Genomic DNA, 15,345 nt, shown 5'->3' with positions numbered 1-15,345 from the left:
ATTTATTGCAAAAAAAGTTAATGACATATTAAATCTGAAAGAATCGTATAAATATTTGGCGTCATTTTTTTGTTATGTTTGCTGTGGCACAATATGTTGTCTGCACGAACGATGAAGGTTGTCATAGTAACAAGACCAACCAAATTAAAACAACGAAGACACGACACAAACATATAAATCTATATAACAATGGACACTTTTTTTAAATGTAATATATTTAGTAGAATTCCTTCCATACAAATATTCTCCTACAACATGCAACTTATTCTGTTCTAATATAGATTCCATTCCCTCAAAAGTTTTCCACCAACCAAATATTTTCTTCACACCTGTCAATCCGCATATACAAGTAAAAGTTTAATTTGTCCTGAGTTTGATGTGTAAACTGTGGATAAATCGCGAATGTGGATTATTGAATATATATATATTAATAAGGACAAAAAAAATTAAAATGTATTTTCTTATAGCAAAGCCACATCGAGCTATTTGCTAAGCCCACCGAGAGGAATCGAACCCCTGATTTTGGGGTTGTAAATCCGTAGACTTACAGCTGTACTAGCGGGAGGAAAAAAATATCGCAACTTTCTAGTGGTACTTACAAGAGATAAGTATCTATCAAACAGCACTGACGTTATAAACGAAAATGGTTTGTTTTTTTTATACGCAAAATGTCGAGTGTGTATTAATCAACACTAACAGGATGTATACTGATCACTTGATTAAAAGTTATAATAACTCATCAGATCTTTGTTGTTTTTTTTGTAATTTCGCGCAAAGCTACTCAAGGGCTATCTGCGCTAGCCATCCATAATTTAGCAGTGTAAGGCAAGAGGAAAGACAGCTAGTCATCACCACCCACCACCAATTCTTGGGCTACTCTTTTATCAACGAATAGTGGGATTGACTGTCACATTATAACGTCCCCACGGCTAAAAGGGCGAGCATGTTTGGTGCGATGGGAATTCGAACTCAGATTACGAGTTGAAGGCCCAATCCACCTAGCCATCTAAACTATTCTTGTGAAAAAAAGTTTAATTTAAACATCAGTGCATGATTTGAGTACTGGCATCTGGAAAGGCAAAAGATTCTGATTATATGGTCAAGCCAAACAGTAATAAGCACATCCATTCACTTACTTTCTTACACAATTCTACCAACGACATTGCTAATATATTCTTCTTTTACCACTGAAATTTGTAATAAAACCACATAACTTAAGTAAATCAGCTGGATTCGGTCTGTAGTTATATGAAATTTGCATACAAATTAAAAATCTACTCAAATTAATATTTTATTTAATATATCATCTACCTTTGACTTCTGCTACTCGGGAAGTACAAAACAAGCACACGCGGTTTAACAAAAACAGTTCTCAAAAACATAAATTATTCTTGAGCGTCCACTCAGTTAACTAGAAGAATATCGAGTTCCTGTCTATAAATAAACAATAACTAACCAGCATTACATTAAATAGCGTATGTTAGAATTAACGAAAACCAATCAGCATCATAGTTTAAACACCTTAAACCAAAGCAGTCCCACTATAGTTATTGTTATTTATATATTTTGTTTGTGTCGATTTTTCTTCTCCATCACCTCAACTTGCCTCAACATTGCCTTTGCCTTCACGTCTACCTGCTTAAATTTAATGTGTTTTTCTCTCTTTATCAAGTTGGTTAGTTAACTCTGTAACAGCCCTGTTACATAAATTCAATCGATCTACGACAGCCTAACCTCGTACTAATTTCTAATTCATAAGCCACGTGCGGATCAAAAGAAGATTGTTCAATCTACGAGCACCCCTGCTGGTTAATCTTCTCTAGAAATAATTAATTGTCATCAAAATAGCTGCCAGCTAATTAGTCCAAAGAGAATAACTTGCGGAAACGTAGAAGTACAGCACTACATATCAGATTTTCAAATTAAATAGCTAACATACTTTAAACCATTGCACAGACTTTAACTCTTAATGAATTGCAATTTGCTCCCCCCTTCCTCAAGTAGCACAGTAGTTAGTCTGAAAGCTTATACCTTTAAAAAGGGATTTTGATATCCGTGATAGACACAACATTGTGCAGTTTTGTGCTTAACTACAAACAAACAAATTACAACTATAGTTGTCATAAGTAATTAGTATTAGGGAATTGACAATTTTAAACACATCTAACTACGTGTTTTGGCAACCAATAGTTCTAATACATACTCTTAACTACAAATATAGAGACGGTTTAGAACTAGAATGAAAAGTTATAATAAACGAAAAAAACTCTAAATACCACACACTGAATCAGATATCTGTAACTTTTATGAGTATTTATAATTTTACATAAGACAGCTCTTGTTCTAATAGTCCTGATGAAGCTACAATGATGAATTGTTGACCGAAACAATTTATTGTTATTTTATTTTGTCTTGCTCTTCTCTACCTTGTAGCAGTATCAGCAGTCCTTCATAATGCTTTAGCGTAATGCCTATGGGGGAATCAGTACTATGTCGCTGAGTTGCGCTGAAGAATTCTATAACACATGTTACCAGTCTCCGCCCCAGTGAAGAAACTTACTTGCAATACAAACAAAGAAAATCAGTTAAAAAATCGAAACATGGCGTAAATTGTCTTCTGCGTACATCATAATGTTTGGTGAATTATTAACAACAACAAATAAATATATTTCTCTTCATTTTAAAGTACTTCGGATTAGAGATAATTTTTTTTAGTGTTACATTTTGTGCACGAATTTTTAAAGTTTATAGCTAAAGGAAACGCTTGAGGTCCTCCCGAAGTCTCTTTGTGCACATACATTTCACTTTGTTTGCCCAGCACATTACGTAAAACCTATCTTAACAATAAAAGGGGGTGTAGGGATATGTAGCAACGTTCATTAAAACTTATGTTTTGGGTTTCTTATGTTCATTTTATTTTCAACGCCGCCCCCCAGTGGCTCAGCGGTATGTCTGCGGACTTACAACGCTAAAAAACGGGTTTCGATACCAGTGGTGGGCAGAGCACAGATAGCCCATTGTGTAGCTTTATGCTTGATTCAAAACAACAAGAGCGACAATTTTCAAAGCCAAATGTCAAGGAATTCTAAGAGATTTGTTCGTTTTGGAATTTCGCGCAAAGCTACACACGGACTATCTGCGCTAGACGTCCCTAATTTTGCATTGTAAGACTAAATGGAAAGCAGTTAGTCATCACCACCTACTGCCAACTCTTGGGCTACTCTTTTAATAGCAAACAGTGGGATTGACCATCGCATTATAACGCCCTCATGGCTGAAAGGGCGAGCATGTTTGGTGCGACGGAGATTCGAACCAGCGACCCTCAGATTACGAGTTAAACGCCTTAACCAACCTAGCCATGCCTTGTTTATTTGAATTTGAGCAAAATGCTAAATAATGAACGAGCCATGCTCTGCCTACCACTGGTATAGAAAGCCGGTTTCTAACGTTGTAAGTTCGCAGACATGCCGTGGTGTCACTGGAGAGCGAGTCCAAGAGGAAGAACCACATGTCTACTTACTTAACTAACCACGAGATAATGTACTGTGTTGGATAAACGCCAAAGTTCAACTTTCAGGTAAATTAATTCAATTGATAAATGCATTAGTAACTATTATTATTTGTTTTTCTGAAATAATTTTCAATGAAGACATCAGATAACTGTTTGTTTGATAATTATTCTACCCGACGTTTTGCTTTAAGCCTTTTCTCAAGAGTCCTTCATCGTGTGCGTTAAAAGTGTAGAAAATTTTAACACATCGAGATTGTTTGTTTTTGAAGTTCGCGCAAAGTGACACAAGGGCTATCTGCGCTAGCCATCCCTGATTTAGCAGTGTAAAGACCATAGGCAAGTCAGCTAGCCATCACCACCCATCACCAATTCTTGGACTACTCTTTTACGAACGAATGGAGGGATTGACAATAACATTGTAACGTCCCTACAGCCTAAAAGGCGAGCATGTTTGGTGTGACGGAGATTCGAGCCCGCGATCTTCAGATTACGAGTCGAGCACCCTAACCACCTAGCCATACCGGGCCTTTTTTTTACCGTCAAAGGAAGTTGTAAAAATCTACATGTAAAGAATTTTAAAAATGACCCGGCATGGCCATGTGGGTTAAGGTTTTCGACTCGTAATCTAACGGTCGCGGGTTTGAATACCTGTCGCACCAAACATGCTCGCCCTTTCAGCCATGGGGACGTTATAATGTGACGGTCAATCCCACCATTCGTTGATAAAAGAGTAGCCCAAGAGTTGGCGGTGGGTGGTGATGACCAGTTGCCTTCCCTCTAGTCTTACAGTGCTAATATTGGGACAGCTAGTGCAAATAGTCCTCGTGTAGCTTTGCAAGAAATTCAAAAAGAAATAAACAATTTTAAACATAAGCCACGTTTATATAATTAGAGTAAGAAAATTAGAAAAAACAACAACTTATTTTTTCATAATGTACATAAATGTCATCACTAGCTTATCGATGCAAATAAAGTTGAACTTTTGTTTTTCATACGTGTTTATATAAGAGTATGAGGGGAAGCAGAAATGAACGATGTGGTTATGTACCTGTGAAAATACTCCTAGTATATTAAGTTAGTTTCACTGATTCAGGTGAAGTTTTGTAAATTAAATACTGTCTCTTTTAATTGACAATGAAAGTTGTGAAGCAAAGATCTTAAAGAAATAGTAAACAAAATACTTTTGTTGGCAGTGTCGAGAAAGAAATCATTCCATGATAAAACTCAAAACACTCAGTTATAATATTCGATTTATCTAATTAATCTTAATAACATAATTATATTTAATAAGCACAAGTCAATGAGAAGAGTTATTTGTGATTTGGCCACTGTGCACTGCGGATATCGAAATCCAATTTTTTGATATTATAAACGTCAGGTTTATCATCCAGTCTTCAGGACAAAGAAATGGAATTACTGAAACAGAAGTGATGAAATTCTCTTAAAAGAAGGCCCAGAATGGCTAGGTGGTTAAGGCACTTGACTCGTAATTAAGGGTCACGGGTTCGATTCCCCGTCGCCCCAAATATGCTCGTCCTTCCACAAGTGGGGACTTTATAAAGTGACGGTCAATCCCACTACTCGTTGTTAAAAGAGTAGACCAAGAGTTGACGGTGAGTGGTGATGACTAGCTGCCTTCCCTCTAGTCTTACACTGCTAAATTAGGGACGGCTAGCTCAGAAAGCCCTCGTGTAGCTTTGAGCGAAATTCACAAAACAAACAAACAAACAATCTCCTAAAAGAAACACAGGCAGAGGAGATGGATTCACAGGGTATAATGTAATTGTAAGTCAACGGTATTCCTGCTTATAATATTCAAACTGAATTACCGAGAAATACAAGAAAATAATATTCATCGCGGAACTGGGTACAGGCTTTCTAAACTTAGAATATCAAAAATAACTGGTTCCGAGTTATGATAAGTACCAGAAGAACTTCACCACTTCCTTATTTGAGCATAGGCTACGAAAGAGGCATCCTTAGCTTTGGGCCAATACACTAGACATGGAATTAACTAACCAACAGATTTTTCATGGAACTAACTGTTACATCTCTGTTACAGCTTCTTCACGGATTCATCACGTTTGCATACCCTCCTCAGCACGTTTTCTATAGCACTAAGCATTTAGTAACATTATTTTTACAAGGTTGTTTCTGACTGTGAAAAGAAGAGTGAAACTTAAGATCCTTGAGTTCATTGACCAATGAACAACAGATGTATACTTAACACAAAATTTATTTATTTTTCTATTAAAATAGTTACAAAGAATAATACTAAAGCTGTTGCGTCACGCTCAAAGGCCCTGAGTATCGCCAAGTTGTTAGCGTGCCGCACGGTGGAGCTAAGGATTAGTGGTTCGTGTCCCGTTAATGCCAAAAGAAACGTGAAATTTAATAAAACAAACAACCAATAATGTTTTAACGATCGCGTTTGTTATACAGCTTCTGTTGGTGATATTATATATATCAAATTTGTGGTTCATTTCCAGAACTGGCGTTATTTAGCAAAATTAACAATAGTTAAAAGTAGCCATATAAAGATTATAACCATAATTTAATATTCAAAGTTCTCTGCATGTTATATCATCTTTCGTGTTAATCTCTTTCAACCGAACATATTTCCAATATTTCAGCGGTAAAAGGCACAGTCTTTCTAGTACTCAGCATCAGATAATGAAAGCACAAAAAAATAGAGAATTTTGCAAAACTAAGAGGGCACTATTTTCAAACTGCGGTGGTACATTAAAATAAAGTGAAGAGACTTCCGTTAAAACTAAACAAGAAACTATTAACACTTAAACCATATATCACAGCTTATCATAACAAAAAGTAGAAAACTAAAGAATTTACATGAAGGTAAGCACAAAGCTACACAATGGTCTATCTGTGCTCTGCCCACCACGGGTATTGAAACCCAGTTTCTAGTCGTGTGAGTACACTGGGGGCGCAACTAAAAACAAATTATATTTTATTAGTACAGGACTGGTTAAGATTTTTTTCAAAGGCATTAAAGGATGACAGGTGACTTAAAGTAGAAAAGAAATCACTAAAATATTTCTGGAACAACAGATTCACTCAAAAACAACAACAATAGCTTTTACGTGTTATTTATTATAAATCTATTCTTGATAATGCATAGAAAAAATTTTGATATAGCCGCACTGCATTTCTAATTTGTCTAAATCACACTCAGAAAAGCTCTATTAATACTATGCTTATCGCCTAATCCACATATCAGACGATGAAGAAACTGTTATAGATGTAACTGTAAATTGCAGGATCTCTCACGAAGAATGGTTAAAATGAATCCGAAAAAGTGTACCGAAATGCGTGCTGAAAAAAAAAGGTTTGTTTCTGAATTTCGAACAAAGCTACACGAGGGCTATCTGCGTTAGACGTCTCTAATTTAACAGTGTAAGACGAGAGGGAAGGCAGCTAGTCATCACCATCCATCGCCAACTCTTGAGCTACTCTTTTACCAACGAATAGTGGGATGGATCGTGACATTATAGCGCCCTCACGGCTGAAAGGGCAAGCATGCTTGATGTGACGGGGCCCGGCATGGCCAGGTGGGTTGTGGCGAAATTCAAAAACCGAACAAACTTGGTGTAACCGAGAATCGAACCCGCACTCCTCGAATTACGTGTAGAGGGCGCCTTAACCACTTGACTATGCCGGGCCTCTCAAGAGAAGAACAACGCAGTCGTTTCCCAGTATTTTTGTCGGTATAAGATTTCCACTGATTTTTTCCTATTTCTGTTGTTAATGGAAAACAAAGTCCTTCCAAGTTCTAGATTTAAATAAAATAAAACCTTCCTGAAATAAATCGTAGTATGAAGAAGATTATTCTGTCAATAATTTGACATAAGTAGAAAGTACTTGGAGTTATATCTACACAAGTGTAACGTGTATGCGTTTGTGGGTAGTTTAAACTTCATTAAACTATGCATAAAGGTAATGATGAGCTGAAAGATATGAATGACATCATCGTCTTCGTAAGGTAGAGTGGATAGTGGATATAGATAGAATTGTGCATTGTAAAGAAAAGAGTGGATAGTGGATGTAGATAGAATTGTGCATTGCAAAGAGAAGGGAGGGTGTTTCGAGAGAGAATCTATTATCCTTCAGAGTTCCCTCACAGAAAGCAGTGTTTATGTGTGTGTGTGAATTTCTTCATTTCTTTATAGACACTATCGGTAGTGTCACCCTGTTGAGTGTTGTACTTATCCTTAATATTCGAATTTTGAATGCATCGCTAGATCTAGTGTCTCTTGGTAGACAAGTCGATCGGTTTGCCACTTTTTTATCACATCATTGGATTCAAAAGTGTCTTTTGTGCTAGAGATGTTTGGCGAATATCACGTGCTGTGGAACAGGTTTAACTCATTTAGCTTTAACCTCGCAGTCATTGAAACGACCGTCACGGCCATCAGATTCTTTCAGAATTATACGTGTGAAACCTTTTGTGCGAGTTGTCTAGACAGATCGCATAACTACTTTAATTACTGTAAGCATACAGCGCCACCTTTACATTTCTTAAACTTAAAATATAAAATACCATGGGAAAAAAATTTTCTTGCGTAACGCACGAGTGTGTTTTTTTTTTCACTAATATATGCCTTAAGTTTAAGAGAAGGTTTGTCACGGTAGATTATTAGATTATGCCCCATTGGAGGAGCAATAGAAAAACTGGAAAGAAAGAATCTCGAGTATCTTAAGGATATTCTTAACTATTAAGAACATATATACACATATAAAATATTACAAGATATGCCACACACTTAGAAAAGTAAATAGTGCGCATGAAAACTGTTAAATTGGTAATTCTGCCCTACTTATATAAAAACAAATATACAGTACAACTCATAGGCAGGAGAAAGTTATTTCTAATAAACACAAGCATCCGACAACTGGAAGGTATATAAAACAACTTAAAAGTAAGTACTTTTTCAAAATCTAGCGAATTATTGGCCAGGATGTAAAGCTGTTGTCGTTCTAGCGCAAATCTACACAGTGTACTATCTACGCTCTATTCTCTACTGAAAATCGAACACAGATGTAAGCGTTGTGAATCCCTAAAGGTTCGCGCTTCTTTAGACGTAAAATGTATTACTTACTGTGGGGAGGGAAAGAACTTACTTCTCTAAATAGACAGATTACTTGAAAATAATGAAACGTGTAAGATAATTCACGTAAGTTTATCTTTGCTGTTCTTTTTTTCACTTTAGAGTGAAGCTATGCAACAGGACAGCCCGTGCTCTGTGTGTGTGGTTTCTTAGAGTAAAGCCACGTTGGGCTATCTGATAAGTCGACCACGGGGAATCGAACCCCTGATTTTAACGTTGTAAACCCTTAGACTTATCGCTGCACCAGTGTGGGACTGCGCTGTCAGCCACATCAATTGAATCCAAAATTTAACGTAGTAAGTCTAACCTGACCGATAATGTAGCGAGGTAAACATTTCATGTAGGTACGGAAATAAATAAAATTATTTTTTTATTTTTTTTGTGCAAGCCGTTAGTTCTACACAGATTATATATTAAGTATATTCTGTGGAAATATTCGAATTTTAGCATGAAGCTCTGAAACTGGCTGTGATAATGACAAAATTCTTCTTCCAAACTCTTCAAATTTAAAGTTGTGAACCATGATGATGGTTCAGGACGGATGTTTTTTATCAATTACTGACGAATTAAGAGACTTAAAACTGATGGCACTTAGCTCTTCACAGCTCACCCGTTTTGCTTTCATTCTGTACTATTCTATTTCATTCTATCACAGTAGTTCCATTTTATTTTATTAGCTCGTCTTAACATCATCTTTTGGTTGTGATTTTTGGTAAAGCAGAAAAACATATCATTTTAACTACAGTTAGTATTTCATTTTGATTTTTTCTCACAATATTTGTTTATTTGTAGTATATCAAAATTATAGTTTCTTTTAATACTTTTAACTTTTGAAAATAATCTTACTTTTTATTTTGTTCATGTATGGTCGTTTGTACAGTTCTGTGTGTTTCTTTTGTGAATTTTGCACAAAGCTACTCGAGGGCTATCTGCGCTAGCCGTCCCTAATTTAGCAGTGTAAGACTAGAGGGAAGGCAGCTAGTTATCACCACCCACCGCCAACTCTTGGGCTACTCTTTTACCAACGAATAGTGGGATTGACCGTAACATTATAACGCCCCCACGGCTGAACGAGCGAGCATGTTTGGTGCGACCACGATTCGAATCCGCAACCCTCAGATTACGAGCCGAACGACTTAACCTACCTGGCCGTGCCGGACTAGTGTACAGTTCCAATGAACATTCACAGAATTTAATTCTAGATGAATATTGTTTGCTACTACTGAGCACCAGTAGATTGGAATTCTAATATTATTTATTTAGTTAGTAATAAAAATTTGATAGCCAATAGAAATATGTGTAAATATTTATTTTAATTGACCGTTCCGTTTAAAATTACCCGAATGAGGTTATCCATTGATGACGTCACACTGTTTGTAGGTCATTTTTTTAACTCCCTTGTTTAAATTTCCTTCCTTTCCCAAATGATATCATACTGACCCGGGCGCCATATTTCCTAATGCAGAAATAGTGTTGAAAATATTTCATTTATAATTTTATAACTCAGAAATGTTTTTCAAAGTTCCTTCGTTTTGTAAAATTCATTTTTTCTATTGTGTTTTTGCAATCATTAAAAAAACATTATTCTAATGATTATTCTTCAATTTACTAAGTGTGATAAGATTTTCTAAAATAAAATTTAAAATACAACATCAACAACAACAAAGATCTATAAAAATGTCTAGTCATCCTTCCCTACACCTTTGTCCACTTCTCCGGTCTCTTTTATATCATGCCATGTTATATATGCGATACTGACGCAATTTGTAGAAAATTATACCTTAACACCATGATATCAAATTTATCTAAAATATATCAACCACGCCCCTCCGCTAGTACAGCGGTAGGTCTCCGGATTTACAACGCTAAAATCAGTGGTTCGATTCCCCTTGGTGGGCTTAGCAGACAGCCTGCTTTGCTATAAAGGAAAAACACAAACATATATATCAACCCCTATCATTTTTGTATCTAGTGATAACAACCCATGGTGGACCTCTGCCAACAGCTATTCACTCGTTTCCGTCTTCATTACAATAAAAGGAAACCATGATTTTAAACCCATTCATTCTAATAGACTTTTTCTATTTGATAGCATGCATATAGGACGTGACAAAAACTGGTTATAACGTTAGACGAGTGAAGCACCGAAACACAAGTACATTACTTGAGTTTACACGATAATCAATCTAACCAATTAGAGGTCGCTATCTGTGCTGAATCACGTATAAGTTCTGGCAGAATTTCTCCAAATAGTTACCTGATCTACAAGTGTCTACTCCCAAAGCACAAGGTCACATTTTTCCATTTGTTGTTCAACATGTGACGTAATCAGGAGTGCTACGTACTATAATTTATCTCGGACGAGTTTCCCATTTATTACGTTACATATTACGATTACAAATAGCTAAAATTTTAATTTAGAAGTTAATTAATTGTGGATATTTATGATATTTACTTACAACATTGATACACGCAATTTTCGTTTCTTAACACGAGTATAATTTAATATACAAACCACAATGCCATCTATAATAACGGTTATTACAAATAATGATTTATATGCAAAAGTTTTCTATCTGGTCTGGTTTGTTTTGAATTTCGCGCAAAACTACACGATAGCTATCCGCGCTAGGTAGTTCTTAATTTTGCAGTGTAAGACTAGAGAAGAGGCAGCTAGTCATCACCACCCATCGCCAACTCTTGCGATACTCTTGTACCAACAAATAGTGGAATTGACCATCACTTTATAATGTCCCCACGGCTGAAAAGGCGAGCATGTTTGATGTGACGGGAATTTGAACCCGCGACTCTTGGATTACGAGTCGAGTGCCTTAACCACCTGTCCATGCCGGGCCATCTGGTAAGAAACTGAGTCTTTTATGCACTGTTCATGTTGATACACAGGTACACTTCTCTTGACGGTAAGTCGGATATCTAATGTCATCATAGAAATACTAACGTCTGATGTTAATTTTCTGAAATTAAACGGTTTGTAATGTTAGAAACCTATAAACGTTCCTGATAAAATATCTGTAGTTTTCCGATTAATAAGCGTTAACTACAGTTATACCTTCCGAGATAGCATAAAGCTACACAATGGATTTTCTGTGCCTTGCCCATTACGAGTATCGAAACCCGGTTCCTAGCAGTGTGAGTCCACAGACATGGCGCTGTGCCACTAGAGGGCATATTACTAATTCTTACACTCGGGAATCTTCTACAAATGTAGAAAACAGACGGAACTTTCGCAATACTCCTTTAACAATATAAGTTACATGCATTTTTAAATATACATTTAACTAAAACAAACATTGATATTAAAATAAATATATATCAGTAAATCCGTTTGAGGAGCTAACATAGTTAGTCAGAAGCAGTTGAAGTCACTTCAGTGGCTCGGTCAGTTTGATTCAGATTAGTTTATAAAGTGGTTCTAAAGATTCCTTCGTTTGAGTTAGTGAGACAAAATCCAACACATCTAGACAGGAGCACGTGGTTGCGAAGGGTAATTTTAACAATAAATGATTAAGATATACAACCTAAAGTTGGTTGTATTGGTAATTATGCTTCTTAAACATGAAACAAAATACATATCTGATAAAATAGAGTGATATTTTAATAAAATCTCAACAATATTAACTAAGAAACGTAATTTAGCTAATGGTTTAAGAACTTGATAATACCCTTCAGCTATAGTTAGTGAACATGAATAACAAAAGTAAACTATATGAACATCATAACTCTCTTAATAACAGTCAGTTGGATTACTTAAGTCTTACGGGGTTGACAGTAAGAGACATGAACGTCTTATAATCTGTTGTATTTACTTCGCAACAGTGTTATTAATTATACGAACTTCTCCTGTCTGTGTTTACATTTTTGCTGTCTTCCCAAGTCTTTTTCAGCTTACAAATTTAGCAGACAAGAGCACTTCCATAGGTGTCATGTGCATTAGAAGTTTTCCCGATTGAATTTAAAAAGCCCGTACTACAGAACGTTAAATTCTACCAAAGCAAAACAATAACCTTTGATTACAGCGGTTTGAAACAAATCCATTATAAGTGAAAAAATTGAACTTCAGCCATCGAAATGGTTTGGTTTGTTTTTACTTTCGCGCATAGCTCCATGAGGGCTATCTGCGCTAGCCGTCCCTAATATAGCAGTGTAAGACTATGCAGCAGGTCATCACTACCTGCCGTCAGTTTTTAGGCTACTCTTTTACCATCGAATAGTGGGATTGATTGTCATATTATAACGCCTCCACGGATGGAAGGGAGAGAATGTTTTGTGTGACAGAGATTCGAACCCGCGACCGTCGGATTACAGTCGATAACCACCTACATCTCACACATTCATATAGTGAAACGACATGTCAAATGTTGAAGTTATTTTTCATAAATACAGCACAAAATACAAATAATTGAAACTTACAGCATAAGCAATAAACAAATATCTGGATAGAAAAAATAATAAATAAGATAGTGGTGATATTAATATTATTTATTATTACTATGACGTGGACATTGTGTGTTGATTTACGTTGAAAATTCCAGAATAATTATTGATACATATTCTCCCCTTACACAGAATTTTGATCGATCGAATTAAAATAATCGATTCAAAGGGGTTTCCGACTAAATTCTCATGATTCACCCTGATGTATGTTAAAAAAGAACGGATAATTCACGAACAGCACATCCCAGAACAAAGCAGTCATTGCCAATGTACTTCAGATGTAATTTGGTGGTAAAAAAACAACAAACAAGAAGAAGTCCGTCCGCAGAACGTTTAAAAAAGAGAATTCTGATTTCTGAAATCAAAAAGTCAACACGAAAATCGGCATACCAAGAATACTATTGCTATGTGGGTCTGGGGGCACTCACATATTTCAAGCCAAAAAAATGCTAATAGTTCATGGGACGAATGTTGAAAACGTTGAATACTATAAGACCTTCGCTATAACTACGTAAACATTTTTTACAACACAAAAAGTCCCGGCATGGCCAGGTGGTTAAGGCACTGGACTCGTAATCCGAGGGTCGCGAGTTCAAATCCCTGCCACACCAAACATGCTCGCCCTTTCAGCCGTGTGGGCGTTATAAAGTGACGGTCAATCCCACTATTCGTTGGTAAAAGAGTAGCCCAAGAGTTGACGGTGGGATGTGATGACTAACTGCCTTCCCTCTAGTCTTGCACTGCTAAATGAGGAACGGCTAGTGCAAATAGTCTTCGTGTAGCTTTGCGCGGAATTCAAAAACAAACATCACAGAAATAGGGCTGACCCCATTCTTCGCGTACATGCGTGATACCTTCACAATTATTTTTTTAAAACATAACCCTTACAAATTTACAATTTCGCTCACTCTTTATTTACCATAAACCATGTTTAAATTTAATGGAATGTCCGTTAGAAACGAAACACCCCAAACTTTACTTCAGGAGTCTTGTCTGTGATTTTTGTAAGTGGTGGATTTGGCTTCCCTTGTTCTACTAAAATATAATATACTTTAATTCACTGTTATAACAGTTAAAATTCGACAATGTAATTTAAAAAATAATGTATTCTGCCCAAACATTAGTTACTAAATACCAACGTTGGAATTCCCCATTATTAATCATACAAAACACAAGCTTTGTAATGAAACTTGTTTGGTAATTATCTCGATAATAGCGCTGTATTATGGATGATAACTGTAGGAAACACTGTAGTGTTTGAAACAAAGTGCTTTAAACAAAAAAATGTTAACTCACACAATGCTTCTCAAACTCGGAGACTGGTTGAATCAAACAATTCTCTCGCTCAAATAATTTTACATGCTGTCAAAAATTCCTACAGTTAAAATATCGTATTCGTAGTATTTGTAAAATTTATTTTAAATTTTGTCAGTTACACGTGAAGGTTACTAGCAGATATCTTTCTGTCTTACCTATATAAATATCATTCATACGTGAATCCCAATATTAATTTGAGCCAAGCACTCAGCGTTGGATTTGTATGTTTATTGACGATTGTTATGGTTGTTTCGCTAGAAGATGTATTGATGTCTCGTGATGTACGCGTATATTAATGACTAAATCAGTAATCACTAGTTAATTTGAGTCTCCGAGGTGGGTTAAATTATTTTCCGGGATACACTTTGACATTCCAAACAGCCAGGAACGTTAATGGCTTGAATCTTAAAGAGGCAAAACTGCATTCCAGACCGTTCCGCCAAAACATAACCCTTGACTGGGATTTTTTTAAAACCGTGTGGAACAATTTGAATGGCATAAAACGCGAATTAATTGAAACGAGGTTGTCGACTGACTGAATAAACTAGATAGTTGTAAAGTTTGTGTTTTCATTTGTTATAAAGTTTGTGTCTTCGTTAGTTGTAAAGTTTGTGTCTTCGTTTGTTCGTTTTTTGAATTTCGCGCAAAGCTACACGAGGGCTATCTGCGTTAGCCGTCCCTAATTTAGCAGTGTAAGACTAAAGGGAAGGCAGCTAGTCATCGCCACTCACCGCCAACTCTTGGGCTACTCTTTTACCAACAAATGGTGGAATTAACTGTAACGTTATAACGACCACAGGGCTGAAAGGGCGAGCATGTTTGGTGTGACGGGGTTCGAACCCGCGACCCTCGATCACGAATCTAACGCCTTAACCCACCTGGCCGTGCTGGGCCTGTTTGTGTCTTCAACGATGTAATAGCGATAGTGATTATCTT

At 36.3% G+C, this 15,345-nt stretch overlaps 1 protein-coding gene across 2 annotated transcripts in view; it reads right to left on the bottom strand.

The window, feature by feature from the left end:
* LOC143252148 (uncharacterized) overlaps positions 1-15,345 on the bottom strand; it is a 46,367-nt gene that overhangs the window by 18,224 nt on the left and 12,798 nt on the right. The gene's annotated exons all lie outside the window — the stretch shown is intronic.

Source organism: Tachypleus tridentatus, chromosome 6 (genome assembly GCF_004210375.1).
Source record: "Tachypleus tridentatus isolate NWPU-2018 chromosome 6, ASM421037v1, whole genome shotgun sequence".
NCBI classification, from domain to species: Eukaryota; Metazoa; Arthropoda; class Merostomata; order Xiphosura; family Limulidae; genus Tachypleus; species Tachypleus tridentatus.
The sequence above is the reverse complement of the archived record's forward strand: the minus strand, read 5'-3'. Positions and strand labels throughout refer to the sequence as shown.